This window comes from Rattus norvegicus, chromosome Y, assembly GCF_036323735.1.
Source record: "Rattus norvegicus strain BN/NHsdMcwi chromosome Y, GRCr8, whole genome shotgun sequence".
NCBI classification, from domain to species: Eukaryota; Metazoa; Chordata; class Mammalia; order Rodentia; family Muridae; genus Rattus; species Rattus norvegicus.
Window position 1 is genome coordinate 20,321,509 of NC_086040.1, and position 14,289 is coordinate 20,335,797.

The following is a 14,289-nucleotide window of genomic DNA, read 5'->3' on the forward strand; positions in this document are numbered from 1 at the left end:
TTGTGCTACTGCTGCTGTTTCCTGTTTTTTATGACAATTCTACAATATTGAACTACTAGTTTATTCATGAAATGTTTGCTAATGGAACAAGCTGCCTCTGCTAACCTGTGAAATGAAATTCTGCTTTCCAGACGAAACAGATGGGAGTTGCTCCAATGAACCTTTTTAAACAGGTCCACCACCACTATCCCCAATTCCCCCATCTTTTTTTTTAACCTTGGGTGGGAGGAGGGCTACAAAGGATGTTAACGCTTTTCAGAGTCATCATCAAACGTTTCTCTTTGGAAAAAATAAAGTTTTAATTTGAAAATTTATCAGCTGTGGTCTGTCTTTTGAGTGTAATATCACTCAGGCATTTGATGTATGCTGCATGGAAGGACCCTGAGAATGCCAAATAAATGAAAAAAGACAGGTATTTTCTGGTCCTGCATATATCAGTGTATATAAAGTTTTTGTCAGCAGTGGTTAGAAGCAGGAGGTTTGGGGTCTGTGGGGAGGGAGAAGGAAGATGTTTACTATGTTTAAAATGCATGGCATCTCACCTTCATAAATTCAAAGATATCTGGGTCAGAGAGGTAGTGAGAGATACACACCAGAGATGCTGAGTACTATACCAAAAATGGTAAAGTGGTAAGATTTGTGCTGGATATATTTTGATACCAAACCAAAGCAAAGAAACAAAAACAAATAAAGAACCAACTATGAGTATGTATAAAGATCTGACTGGACAAACTTTGATTGAGGCACTCAATGTTCAATACTAAATAAGCAATCTAAAATAAGTGATAAGCCACTAATTCATGGAGCTGGCCAACAAGTAATATTGGCAATAGTATTTTGAAACAGCATTGAATGCCATGGCAAGTGTTCATTGCAAAATATATGGAAAATATTTGCATGCTTTTTTTATTCAGTGGGAGCCAAGCTCAGGGTATATATATTGAGGCATTTGTATATACATTCAGCTTCCTGAGGTCCAGGCTCACTGACCATTGTATACCTGCTGCAAGGATAGCACAGACAGCAGTGAGTCATAATAAGCTACTGTCCAGTGAATGAAGAAGGAAGTGAGGGACTAAATACCAATCAAAGAATACACATGGAGGCATCCATGGCTTCAGCCTCATATAAAGAATTGGATGGCATGGTATGGCATCAATAGGATGAAAGGCCTTGGTCCTATGAAGTATGGTTTACCTAGTGTAGAGGATTCTAGAGTGTTGAGGTGTGGGTGGGCATGCAGGATTGGTAGCAACTCAGAGAAGCATGGGGAGATGGGAACTAGGAAAATGTATAAAATTCGAAATGTAAATACATAAAATATCCAATTAAAAAAGAAGGAAATAAGTGAGAAAGGAACAGGAGGTTTACCTCAAAGGAATGAGAGAGCTTCTAGATGCTGGTATAAGTTAAAAGATTCAAGAATCTTTGTTATGTATGGAATGTAAGGGTCAGCACACTGTAGTATTTCATGTTTTTAAAGAAAAGTAATTGAAATAATAATTCCATATTCTTATATGAACACACAGAATAATTGGAAAGAAAAAGTGACAGCTGGTTTTATTGGTTAAAGAATCATTGGGATATCTTCCAATATAGCTTAAATCACTCTAAGAAAGATATTTATGGGATAAGACAGCAATAGAGAGTTTTGGGTCAGTGTTGTGATACAGGTATGTTACATGTATTTTCAGTCACATACACACATCCTTTTAAACTGTGAAAATATAAAATTATTAATTGACTGAATGAAATCCTAAGAATATAATTCCTTACATGAATCAGTACTGTCTGTGTATATGACTTTCACACTTAGAATAATATTAGGAGATAAATTCATTTAAAAAATTGATAAAAGTGCTGTGCTATAGTGCTGGAATACGGCATCTAAAGTCTTACTGTCTGAGATGTAATCCTGGCTCTCCATTACCTAATCCTAAAGCAAATAAGAATGTAAAGAGACAAGTGGCTCTGAGAAAACACTCACTATAAAATATAAAATGTCCTTTTACATTCAAAAGGATACTATAAATAATTTAGATCTTTTTTTTTTTTGTTCTTTTTTTTCGGAGCTGGGGACCGAACCCAGGGCCTTGTGCTTCCTAGGTAAGCACTCTACCACTGAGCTAAATCCCCAGCCCCATAATTTAGATCTTCTTAAAGGACATAGGATGATGATTTTAGAATGGGTTCATATTGCCATACAATATATTTTATTTAAAATTTAAAGCTCACACGTGTAAAGTTTTGTTTGGTCAGAACTGTTTTCCAGCTAGCCTGCATTAATTTTCTACCTGACTTACCGCTTTAATTCTAATTCACTGATTTTTTTTGCAACCTTCTAAGTTTCCAAATTTTTGTCTCCTCTATGATAGCCCCAACCATATGTGTGTGTGCGTATTTGTCAAACATGTAGAGCCAGAATAAATCTGATGTGTCATGATGAATGGAATTGCAACAATAGATAAAGTTTAAAGGATATATTTTGATATTAAGTACATGCATAAAGGAATCTCTGTAGTACATATATTTTTGCAAAATTTGTTTATAGATAATTTGAGATAAAAATGTAAAAGCATGTTATTTGAGAAAATGAGAATACTGATTGCTAAAATGCCAGAAAATATAAGATACTTATTCTGAATTGGAATGGAATGCAAAATAAAAATTCACAAGAGTAATTTGATGTGACGGCTACTGTGTATGCAATATTTCTATGTCCCAGAATTATACCCTTATGTTAGTTCTCCTTGGTACATTAAAAAGCAAAATGAACAAACTTCATTTTATTTCTTGTAGGACAGTTAAAAAAGAACCCAAAAGCTAACCTTTTAAAGTCTTTTAAAACTTATTGTGCATTAGATAAATATCTTTTTTAATAAGAGTAGAATGACCTTTTTCTAAAGTACTTTTGCTACCTTGAGACACTCAAAAATGAATTATTCTTTCTTTTTCCAAAAGCCAATACCAACGTACATGAAGAATGTCCATCATTAGTGAGAAAGATAATTGCTGCATTTCTACAATAATCCTTTCCTATGGTAAGTGAAATTTTATCCAGGTGTTTCAGAATTAATCTAACTATTGTCATTTCCATCAGTAGATGTAGAAGAAACCAGGATATAAACAAATGGAATTCACTGCTACAGTAAAAACTCATTAAAGGAACACCATATCTGCAAGCTATAGGATCTTATCCAAGCAATTCCAATTGACATTCTTACACAAATTATTTTCATAATAAATGTAGTAAACAAAATACTCCCATAAAACAGTAATAACTTTGTAATTAAGTTCACATTAAATTCAAACTTTCTCTCTTGAAATAGAGTGTTATTAATTAAGCTATTATTACTTTGGAAGGAATAAAAGAGAAAATAGATTGTATTGGGTAGCAGGCAACAATCAGAAACATCACCTACTTTGTGGTAATAAAATAGATATGACATTAATTTCTTCCAAGAATATTTAAACAAGATTCTCTCCTTTTAATATTCCCAGTCTCTTGATTACTTTCTGGATATCACAGATCCTGTAACAGTTGGGTTAAAAAGTGTTCACTATGTCATGATAATAATCTTAGCCTTAGAAATTCCCTCTTGGTTGCTACCTCTGAATAAGGAAGTTTGAATCAGATTATGGAACTTAACTCCACAGAGATGTCATCCTTCTCTAAATAGCATTTGCACACTTTTGTCCATAATACTGTGTCTTAGCCAGAGTGTCCATTACTTTTATGAAATACCATGGCCAAAGAGAAAAAACCCAAGTTGGGGAAGAAAGTGATTATTATAGTTTATATTTTCTATTTTAAAAAAAATAATATAATTATAGAGTCCAGATTTCATTCCTCTCAAAGCCCATACTCTGTTCTACATCCCATACCTACTCCCCACATGCCCATCTGAATGAAGCTGTCTCCCACACCACCCCCAGTCTACCAGACCTCTACACTCCCTGGGGACTCCAATCTCTTGATAGTTAAGTTCATCTTCTCTTGTTGTGTCCAGAACAGCACTTCAGTCTTAGAGGCCTCATATCAGGTGGTGCATGATTCTGCATTGATGACTCAATGTCTGAAAAAACATTGGGCCAGGTTAGATAACAGTGCTGGTCATTCTCCAGGGTTGCCCCCCTACTCAGCTTTCTCCAGCTTTTTCCTAGTTTGACCACAGAGCTTAGCAGCTTCTGTTTATTGGCTGAGTGTAATTGTCTGCATCTGACTGTTTCACATGCTTGTTGGGTATTTCAGAAGGCAGTCATGTCAGGTCCATTTTATGAACATGACAAAGAATGAATAATGTCCGGTCTTGGGAGCCTCTACTTAATCTGGTTCCCAGATGGGGCAGGTCACTGGAATTCCTTTTACTCAGGCTCTTCTTTGGTTTTGTCCATGAAGTTCTTTCAGACAGCAACAAATATGGGTCAGAGTTTTGATTTGTGGATGGCAACCTTATACCTCACATGACGCTCTCTCTTCTGCATGGAGGTAGTCTCTACATGTTCCCTCTACCCACTCCTGGACATTTCTCTAAGTCCTGACAGTCGCTTACCTCTCAGGTATCTGGAATATTCTAGAGCCACGCCCCACCTCCAACCTTTTATCTCCTGAGGTTGCCTGTTTCCATTCATTCTGCTGGCACTCAGGGCTTCAGTCCTACTCCCAACCAATACCTGACCATGTTCCCCTCTTTCTCTTACTGTCTTCTTTATCACCCAGGTCCCTCATTCTTCCCTCCTGTGGTTCATTTCTTCTCCCTCTCAAGTGGGATTGAGATTCCTCACTTTGGCTGTTCAGCTTGTTAAACTTTTATTTTTCCTTTTATAAAAAATGAATATTTTTGTTCACATTTCAAATATAATTCATTTTCCCAGTTATCCAATCATAAGACTCCTTTCCCTTCCCCCACCAGTTCTTCTATAAAGGTGTTAACCCTCAACAACCATCCCTTTCCCAGCACCCCCTGACATTCCCCTACACTGGGGGTTCCAGCTTTGGTAGACCTAAGAGCTTCTCCTCACATTATTGTCCAACAAGAACATTATCTGCTACATATGCTGTTGGAGCCATAGTTCTGTCCATGTACAGTCTTTGAATATTGGTTTAGTACCAGAAAGCTATGGGTCATTGTCATTGTAGTTTTTATGGTCTTGAAAGCCCATTCAATCCTGGAAATTCTTACTCCAAATTTACTAACAAGAGGTTCCTTTGCATTCCACAGGTTTGCCAATAACCCTCTCTTCTATAATTGGCATGCTCTACCTGGGTCTTTCAAGAAAGATCTATATCCGTTTCTTGTCAGCATGTACTTCTTAGCGTCATCAATCTCATGTAGTTTTGTGGCAGATCTATCTATCTATCTATCTATCTATCTATCTATCTATCTATCTATCTATCTCTATCCCTATCCCGATCTCTCTCTCTCTCTCTCTCTCTCTATATATATATATATATATATATATATATACATATATATATATATATATATATATATATCTCCATCCTGCTATTATGAATATTGAAGTTGAGGTTTCTCTGAATATCAAGACATTCCTCTTCCTGCCCATCTTCCTGAATCTTGTGTTTGGACTGAAGAAAGAATCATTGTAAAACCTCCATAACACTTAAGTCTGGCCATGGGAACACAGGAAGGTAGATATTATAGAACATATATCAAATGGGACTAGACATCAGCATTCTACAGTCCGGTGTCCTTTGCTTTACTGATGTCTCATAATTTTTGAATAACATAATTATTTTTTACTTTATCATTTCAAGTATGTACACAACCTTTACACTGATATATTCACTCTATAGCTGGGCACGCCTTGTTGCTAATTCATTGCAAAAATGGATTGCAAAACAGAAGTTTTGAGTACATATTCAGAAATATATACATATAAAGTCTCCTATAAAGAAAAGTACAATACAAAAATGAAGTACAATATTCAATCAATTAAAGATATGTAGGGAAAATATTGACCTTTCAGGAACAGATACCTAGGAAATTGAAGTGTATGTCACAGGAATGGACCTGGGAATTGAATTATTATCCAGAATAAACTCCTCCAACCCATGTTCCTAAATCTTTCTACCCATGCCACGTGCCTGACTAACTTTCTCCATTCAGAGCAAGAAACCAATAATGAAGGAAAAAGAAGTCTCTAGCTTTAGAGAGATGGTTTCCCCTGTGTCACAGGAGACATACCTGGAAAAAGGCACTCTCAAATCTGTTCAATGTAAGGAAAGCTGTTCAGCAGGTAGGACATGGCAGTTCTCAGAGAAATCATCATTAGGCCCTGTCTGAAAAATATCATGTAACCTGGAGATCCCTATCTTCTTCTGTGTAGTCACAAGTGTCTGCAACTTCCTCTCAGATATTCTTTCAGTACCTCTAGGATTTACTAATTGGCCTCTAATTCAGAGTAAACAGCCATTTGGGAAGGAGAACAAAGAGGATGAAATGATCAGATATGGGGAGCTCGAAGGAAGGTGGCCTTCTGTCTTGGTATAAAAAAGGAAGAAATATATGGTCCTTGGTATAGCTCAGTGAGTACTTGGTAGGGATTTAGTGGGATTGTTAAAGAGATAGTCTTGATCTGAGCCTCCCACCTACAGGAATCAGGAGCTGGGAGCCTCTCTGACGCATCTGGACTTCGCTGTTCTTATGGTTACTGGAAATCAGAGAGTCTATATCACTAATTTCTTATTCAAAAAGCCAAGTGTTGGGAAGGGCACAGTTGTTTTCCTGAGAGCTCATGGTCCTACTCGTTTTGAGAAGAAGAAAAAGGTCCTAAGGAAAAAGGGAGAGACAGGTATTGTGCCCCTAGCTCAGAGTAAACTACTCCATGTTTTGGATATCTGTAGTGCTGTCTGGGAAGCAGCAGTGCTATTAGTTGAGACTTCATCATCTCAGTATTTCTACTAATATTTCCACTGACTACCACTTTACTTTTCTGAGTCAATAGGTATGATTAGCTGTCAGTTGTCTCTTCTTTTATTTCTTTCATTTTTTATGTTTTAGCAATTTTTATTGCTTTTTTTAACTTGATGTTTCTATATTTACATTTAATGTTATTTCGTTTCCCATTTTCCTGCCAATAAAATTCCTACCCGCATCCTTCCCCTTCTTCTCTAACACCCCTGACTGCGCCTTCACTTTCCCTTGAACTGGGTGACAAACCTAGAGAGGAACAATAGCTTCTGGTTCCATTCGTGATGAACAAGGCCATCTTCTGCCACATGCATTTTGAACCATAGCTCTGTCCGTGTACATTCATTGAATATGGGTCTAATACCAGAAAGCTCTGGTTCATTGACATTATTGTTCTTGTGGCACTGAAAGCTCCTTCAGCTCTTGTAATCCTTTTTCAAAATCTGTCAACAAGAGGTCTATTTCACTTCACTGGTTTGCCACTAGCATTCACTTCTATAGTTGACATGATCTACCTGTGTCTCTTAGGAAATATAGATATCCGGTTGCTGACAGAATGAACTTTTTAGCTACATCTATCTTCTCTAGGTTTGTTGGCTGATTATATATATATACTTTTGGTGGCTCCTACAGCTATGTGGTTTGGTAAAATGGTAACATGGATTCTGAGCAACTAGGGCAAGAATGTAGAGTTCAGAAATGACAATGCCAAATAGATTCCCTCCTGTTCTTATGAACCTATTGAAGTTGAGGTTTTACTGGTTTTCTAACCATTCTCTCTCCCAATCCTCCACTGTCTTATTATTGGCCTTCAGAGAGAATCATGGTAAAACATCTGACACTCAAATATAGCAATGGGAATGTAGGAAGGTAGATATTGTAGTACTGACATCAAATAGGACTAGAGAACTGAATTCTATAGTAATTTTGTCATTTACTTTGTTGAAAATGGAATTGGAAACAATTTTTAAGTACACATACAGGAATATTAATAAAGTCTCTTATCACGGAATGTACAATGAGAAAGTGAAATACAATATTCATTCAATTAAGGTCTGTAGGCATAATATTGTCCTTAGCGAAATAGAAAAATCTGGGATATTGAACTGTATGTCACAGGAATGAATCTGGAAATAAAATATATCTAGAAGAATCTCCTCCACTCTATGTTCCTAAATCTTTTCTAGGCATGCTAAGCCCCTGACTAACTTTGTCCATTCAGAGAATGTAACCACTAATGAAGAAAAGAGAGATTTAGAGAGATGTAGTATGTAAAGGTTTCCACTGTGTCACAGGAGACACTCCTGGAAAGGGCACAAATCTGGTCAATGTAAGGAAAGCTGTTTAGCAGGTAGGCCATGGCGGTTCTCAGTGACATCATCATTGGGTCTCCCTGAAAAATCTTTTCTATACTAGAGAGACTTCGCTTCTTCTGTGATGTCACAATTGTTTCCTGACTGAAACTGCCTCTCCGATATTCCTTGAGTAACTCTAGGGTTTACAAATTGGCCTCTAATGCATTGTAAACAGCCATTTGGGTGTGAGAACAAAGAGGAAGAAGTGATCAGACATGGGGAGTAGGAAGTTGGCCTCCTGTCTTGGTATAAAAAATAAGAAATACATGGTCAATGGGAATGCTTCTTGAGTCTTGGAAGGGGTTGAGTAGGTTCACTGAAGAGAGAGCCTTGATCTGAGCCTTCCACATATGGAAATCAGGAGCTGGGAGCCTCACAGAAGCATTCGGACTTCCCTGCTTGTTATTTTTCTTGGAAGTCAGATAATTTATATAATTCTTTTCTTTATCCCAAAAGCCAGTTGTTGGGAAGGGCACTATACTTTCCCTGAGAGTTCATAGCTTTTATCCCATTGCCAAGAAGGAAAAGGTCCTAAGGAAGAAAGGTAAGGCAAGTATTGTGTCCTCAGCACAGAGGAAACTCCTCCATGCATTGGATTCTAATAATGCAGTTTGTGTCTGGCACTGATATCTGGGAGGGAGAAGTGCTTCTAGATGAGACTTCATCATCTCAGTCTTTACACTAGTATTACTCTGACGACTGTTCCCTGAAAATGAACCCTAAAAATTCTGAGTCAATAGGTGTGATTAGCTGGCAGATTTCTTTTCTTTTATTTCTTTCATTTAAAACAAATAACAAATTTTATCACTTTTTAAATTGGATATTTCTAAATTTACATTTAAAATATTATTTCCTTTCTCAGTTTCCTGACTATAAGATACCTTTACCCTTTACCCTTCTCCTATAACCCCCCTTACTGGGTCATTCCCTTGAACTGGGAGTCAAACCTAGGAGAACCACGGGTTCACCTTCCATTGTTGTTCAACAAAGCCTTCTTCTGCAACATATGTATTAGGAGCCACAGGTCTCTTCATGTACATTCTTTGAATATTGATTTACTACCAGGAAGCTCTATTTCATTGGCATTGTTGTTCTTATGGGGTTGAAAGCACCTTCACCTCTTCTAATCCTTTCTCAAAATCGACCAACAAGAAGTCCGTTTTCAGTTCAGTGGTGTGCCACAAGGTTTCATGTTGTGGTTTGCCCTGAAGTTATCTGTGTTTGATGCTAATTCCACTGCCCCAAGTTCAGCTGCATAGTCCGGTACTCAGAACTCAGGTTACTCCACAGAACCACCTCCCCATTGAATTTGTAAAGTATATGTGAGTAGCACGAGCAGGATAGAAGAAGGGATATCATGGGAGGAAAAGGAAGAATGGGCAGGAGAGAAGTTTGAAAGAAGAGGAGGAGATTAGAGGATAAAAGAGAGACAGGAAGATAACAGAGTGAGAAGCCATGGTAGGTGAATTTAAGATTCTGCTCTTTGTATTTACATGCCGTTATTAATGTTCCTAAGGGATGTATGGTACCCAGCATTGTATGTTTAAGTGGGCAATTATATCTAATGAACTGGATTAAAGATTATTGCGTTGTGTGTTTTTTATGTGAGTGTTTGAGTATAGGAAACTGTGTGGCGGCACGAAAAACTGTACAGCCGAGGAGTGGGAAGATGTTTCTTCCAAGATATCTAGCAGAGAATTTCAGACACTTCGGGGCCAGAGTTAGCATGGTAAAAGAAAATTTTACTTTTTTATTTTTTATATTTTTACAAGAACACATTCACTTCTGCATATAACATGCCTTAGCTGTGTCTCTAAGGAAATATCAATATCTGGTTCCTGGCAGAATGCACTTCTTAGCTTCATCAATCTTATCTAGTTTTGGTATATATATATATATATATATATATATATATATATATATATATATATATATATATATATATATCTCCTTTGGGTATCTCCTACCGCTACTTTGTTAGTGAGAATTTTCACACGGATTCTGAGCACATAAGTTAAGAATGTAGAATCCACAAGGACAATGTCAAATAGACTCCCTCCTGTTCTTATGAACATTTTGAAGTTGAGGTTTCACTGGAGCTCAAGTTATTCGTCTCCCTGTCCTTCCTCTTGCATCTTATTGTTCCTGAAAAATGAATCATGGTAAAACATCCACAAACCTCAAGTCTGGCTATGGGAACACAGTAAGGTAGATAATACAGAACTGATATCAAATGGGACTCGAGAACCTAATTCTATAATGCATGTTGTCATTTGCTTTTCTGATGTCTGGTAATTTTGGGATAAAATAAGTATTTGGGAGTTTATTATTTCAAGTAGGTAAACAATATTTACACTGTTATACCCATTCTATAGCTGGGCCACAATTGTTGCCAAAATCATTGCAGAAAATGGAATTGGAAACAGAGTTTTTGAGTACACATTCAGCAATATTTTTAAAGTCCCATATGGAGGAATATACAATAAGAAAATGAAATACAATATTCATTCAATCAAAAGTCTGTAGGGAAAAGACTGGCCTTTAGGAAACAGAGAAAACCTACAAAATTGAAATGTATTTCACAAAATGTACCTGGGAATAAAATTAATTCCAGAAGAATCTCTTACACTCCATGGTACCAGATATTTTCTACCAATTTTAAGCCATTTTTTCCATTCAGTGCATGCAGTCACTAGTAAAGCAAAGAGAAGTCACTTGCTTTAGAGAGATGGAGTATATAAAGATTTACACTGAATCACAGGGGACATACCAGGAATGGGCACCCTCAAATCTGGTCAATGTAAGGAAAGCAGTTCAACAGGTAGGCCATGGCAGTTCTCAGTGACATCATCATTAGCCCTTGCCTGAAAAATCTCTTGTAATCTGGAGAGCTTTATCTTCTTCTGTGATGTCACAATTGTTGTCATGACTGCATCTGCCTTTCAAATGTTCCTTCAGTACTTCTAGGGTTTAGTTATTGCATCTAATTCAGAGTAAACAGCCATTTGGGATTGAGAACAAAGAGGATGAAAAGATCAGAAATGGGGAGAAGGAAGCTGCCTTTCTCTCGTGGTCTAAAAAATGGAAGAAATATGTGTGCTCGGGAAAGCTAAGTGACTCCTTGGTAGGGGATGTGTGGTTTTGCTGAACAGATAGCATTGATCTGAGCCTTCAACCTATGGGAATCAGGAGTTGGGGTCCTATTAGAAGCATCTGGACTACTCTGTTCTTATGGTTCCTGGAAGTCAGAGAGTTTATATCATTCATTACTTTATTCCAAAGCCAAGTGATGGGAAGGGCATAGTTGTTTTCTTGAGAGCACATGGCCTTTATTCTTTTTGGCAAGAAGAAAACAGACCTAAGGAAGAAAGAAAGGCCAAGTATTGTGTGTGTAGCTCAGAGTAAACTCATCCACGCTTTAGATATCTATTGTGCAGTTTGTGTCTGACACTGATATCTGGGAGAGAGAAGTGCTTCTATTTGAGACTTCACCATCTCAATCTTTGCACTATTATGTCTCTGACTACCATTCCGTGACAGTGACACATTAGATTTCTGAGTCACCAGCTGTGTTTTGGTGGCAGTTTTCTTTTCATTTACTTCATATATATATATATATATATATATATATATATATATATATATATGTATATCCATATATATTATATATATTATTATATATTATATATATATTATTTTTACAAATTTTATTTGTTTTTTTAAACGAATAAATTTCTATATTTACATTTAAAATATTATTTCCTTTGAGAGTTTCCTCCCACAAGATCCCTAACTGAACCCTCTCCATTTCTTCTATTATCCACCTTACTGTACCTTCACATTTCCTTTAACTGTGAGTCAATCCAAGGAAGGACCAAGGCCTTCTACTTCCACTGGTGCCCAACAAGGCCATCCTCTGCTACATATGAAGTTGGATGCATAGGTCTGTGAAAGTACAGTCTTTGAAAAATGGTTTAGTACCAGAAAGCTCTGGTTCGTAGGCATTGTTATTCTTATGGTGTTGACAGCTCCTTCAGCTCTTGTTATTCTTTCTCAGAATCTACCAACAAGAGGTCCTTTTCAGTTCACTGGTTTGCCACTAGCATTCCCTTCTCTATTTGACATGCTCTAGCTGTGTCTCTCAGGACATATTTATATCTGTTTCCTGGCAGAATGTACTTCTTAGCTTCCTCACTCTTATCTAGTTTTGGTGGCTCCTACATCTCTTTGCTTAGGCGGTTAGGTAGATTTTTAACATGGATTCTGTGCACCTAGGCCAGGAATGTAGAATTTACAAATGATGATGTCAAATATCATCCCTCCTGTACTTTTGAAGGTATTGAAGTTGAGGTTTCACTGTTCCTCAAGCCTTTTTTCTCCATGCCCATCCTCCTCTTTCTTATATTTCGCCTAAGAAAGAATCATGGTAATGCATCTAAAACCTTCAAGCTGACCATAAGAATACATGAAGGTAGATAGTGTAGTAAAAATATCAAATGTGTCATGAGAACTGAAATATATTTCAAATATCTTATATTTTTCAAAGGGAAATCTGGCTACACAGACGATGACAAACAAATAAAGCAGCAGCAACAATATTTGTGCATCTTGAGTCTCTGCTGATCTTCAATTCACTGAGAGAATCACAGCATAGAACTTCTCTCTATCCAGGCTACTGACAGAAGACTGCCTGTTTTACTAGGTTGTGCCAGTGCTGCTGTTTCCTGTTTGTTATGACAACTCTACAGAACTGAACTACTACTGTATTCATGAAATGTTGATAATGGAACAAACTGCCTATTCCAACTTGAGAACTAAAATTCTGCTTTTCAGACAACACAGATGGGAGTTTCTCCAATGTACCTTTATAAAAACGGCCACCACCCCTACGCCACAATGCTCCCCATCCTTTCTTTTACCTCAGGTGCCTGGAGGGCTACAGGGAGGTTAAAGCTTTTAAGAATCATCAGCAAATATTGATATTTGGAAAAAATAAAGTTTTAGTTTGAAGAGTTATCAGTTTTGGGCACTCCTTGGGGTGTAATATCACTCAGGCATTTGACGTATGCTGCATGGAATGACCACGAGGATGCCAATTTAACAGCAAAAGACAAGTATTTTCTGGTCCTGCATATATCAGTGTATATATAGTTTTTATCAACAGTGGTAAAAAGCAGGAGGTTTGGGGTCTGGAAGGAGAGAAGGAAGATGGTTACTATGTGTAAAATGCATGGCTTTTCAGCTACATATATTCAAAGAGATCTGGGTCAGAGAAGAAGTGACAGGAACACCCCAGAGATGCTGAGCACTATACCAAAAATGGTAAAGTGCTACATTTTGTGCTGTATATATTTTGATACCAAACCAAACCAATGAAAACAAAGAAAGAAAGAAAGAAAGAAAGAAAGAAAGAAAGAACCATGAGTGTATATAAAGATCTGCTGAAAGAATTTGTCTGAGGCTCTCAATATTCAACAGTAAACAAATATTCTAAAATAAATGATGACCACTCACACATGGAACTGGCCATCAAATAATATTGGCAATAGCATTTAATCCCATGGCAAGTGTTCATGGCACAATATGTGGAAAATATTTGTATGCATTTTTGTCAGAGGAACCAAGCGCTGCTAACAATTGTTCATGCATTTGTGTGAACATTAAGCTTCCTGAGGTCCAGACTCAATGACCATTGATTTCCTGCTGCATGGACAGCACTGACAGCAGTGAATCATAATAAGCTGCTGTCCAGTGAATGAAGAAGGAAGTGAGGGACTAAATACCAATCAAAGAGTACACATGGAGGTATCCATGGCTTCAGCCTCATAGATAGAAGAGGATGGCATTATCCGGCATCAATAGGATGAAAGGCCTTGGTCCTATGAAGTCTGGTTTCCCTAGAGTAGGGGATGCCAGAGTGTTGAGGTGTGAGTGGGCAGGCAGGATTGGTAACAAACTCACAGTAGCATGGTGAGGGTGGATGGGAGAGAGGGGAACCA

The 14,289-nt window shown here is 37.3% G+C and overlaps 1 long non-coding RNA gene across 1 annotated transcript; it reads left to right on the plus strand.

Moving 5' to 3' along the window:
* The first annotated feature begins 11,219 nt into the window (after positions 1-11,219).
* LOC134484466 (uncharacterized) lies at positions 11,220-13,306 on the plus strand. Its single transcript, XR_010061925.1, has 2 exons — positions 11,220-11,414; positions 12,837-13,306. It is a non-coding gene; the product is annotated as an uncharacterized LOC134484466 (long non-coding RNA).
* Positions 13,307-14,289: the final 983 nt, after the last annotated feature.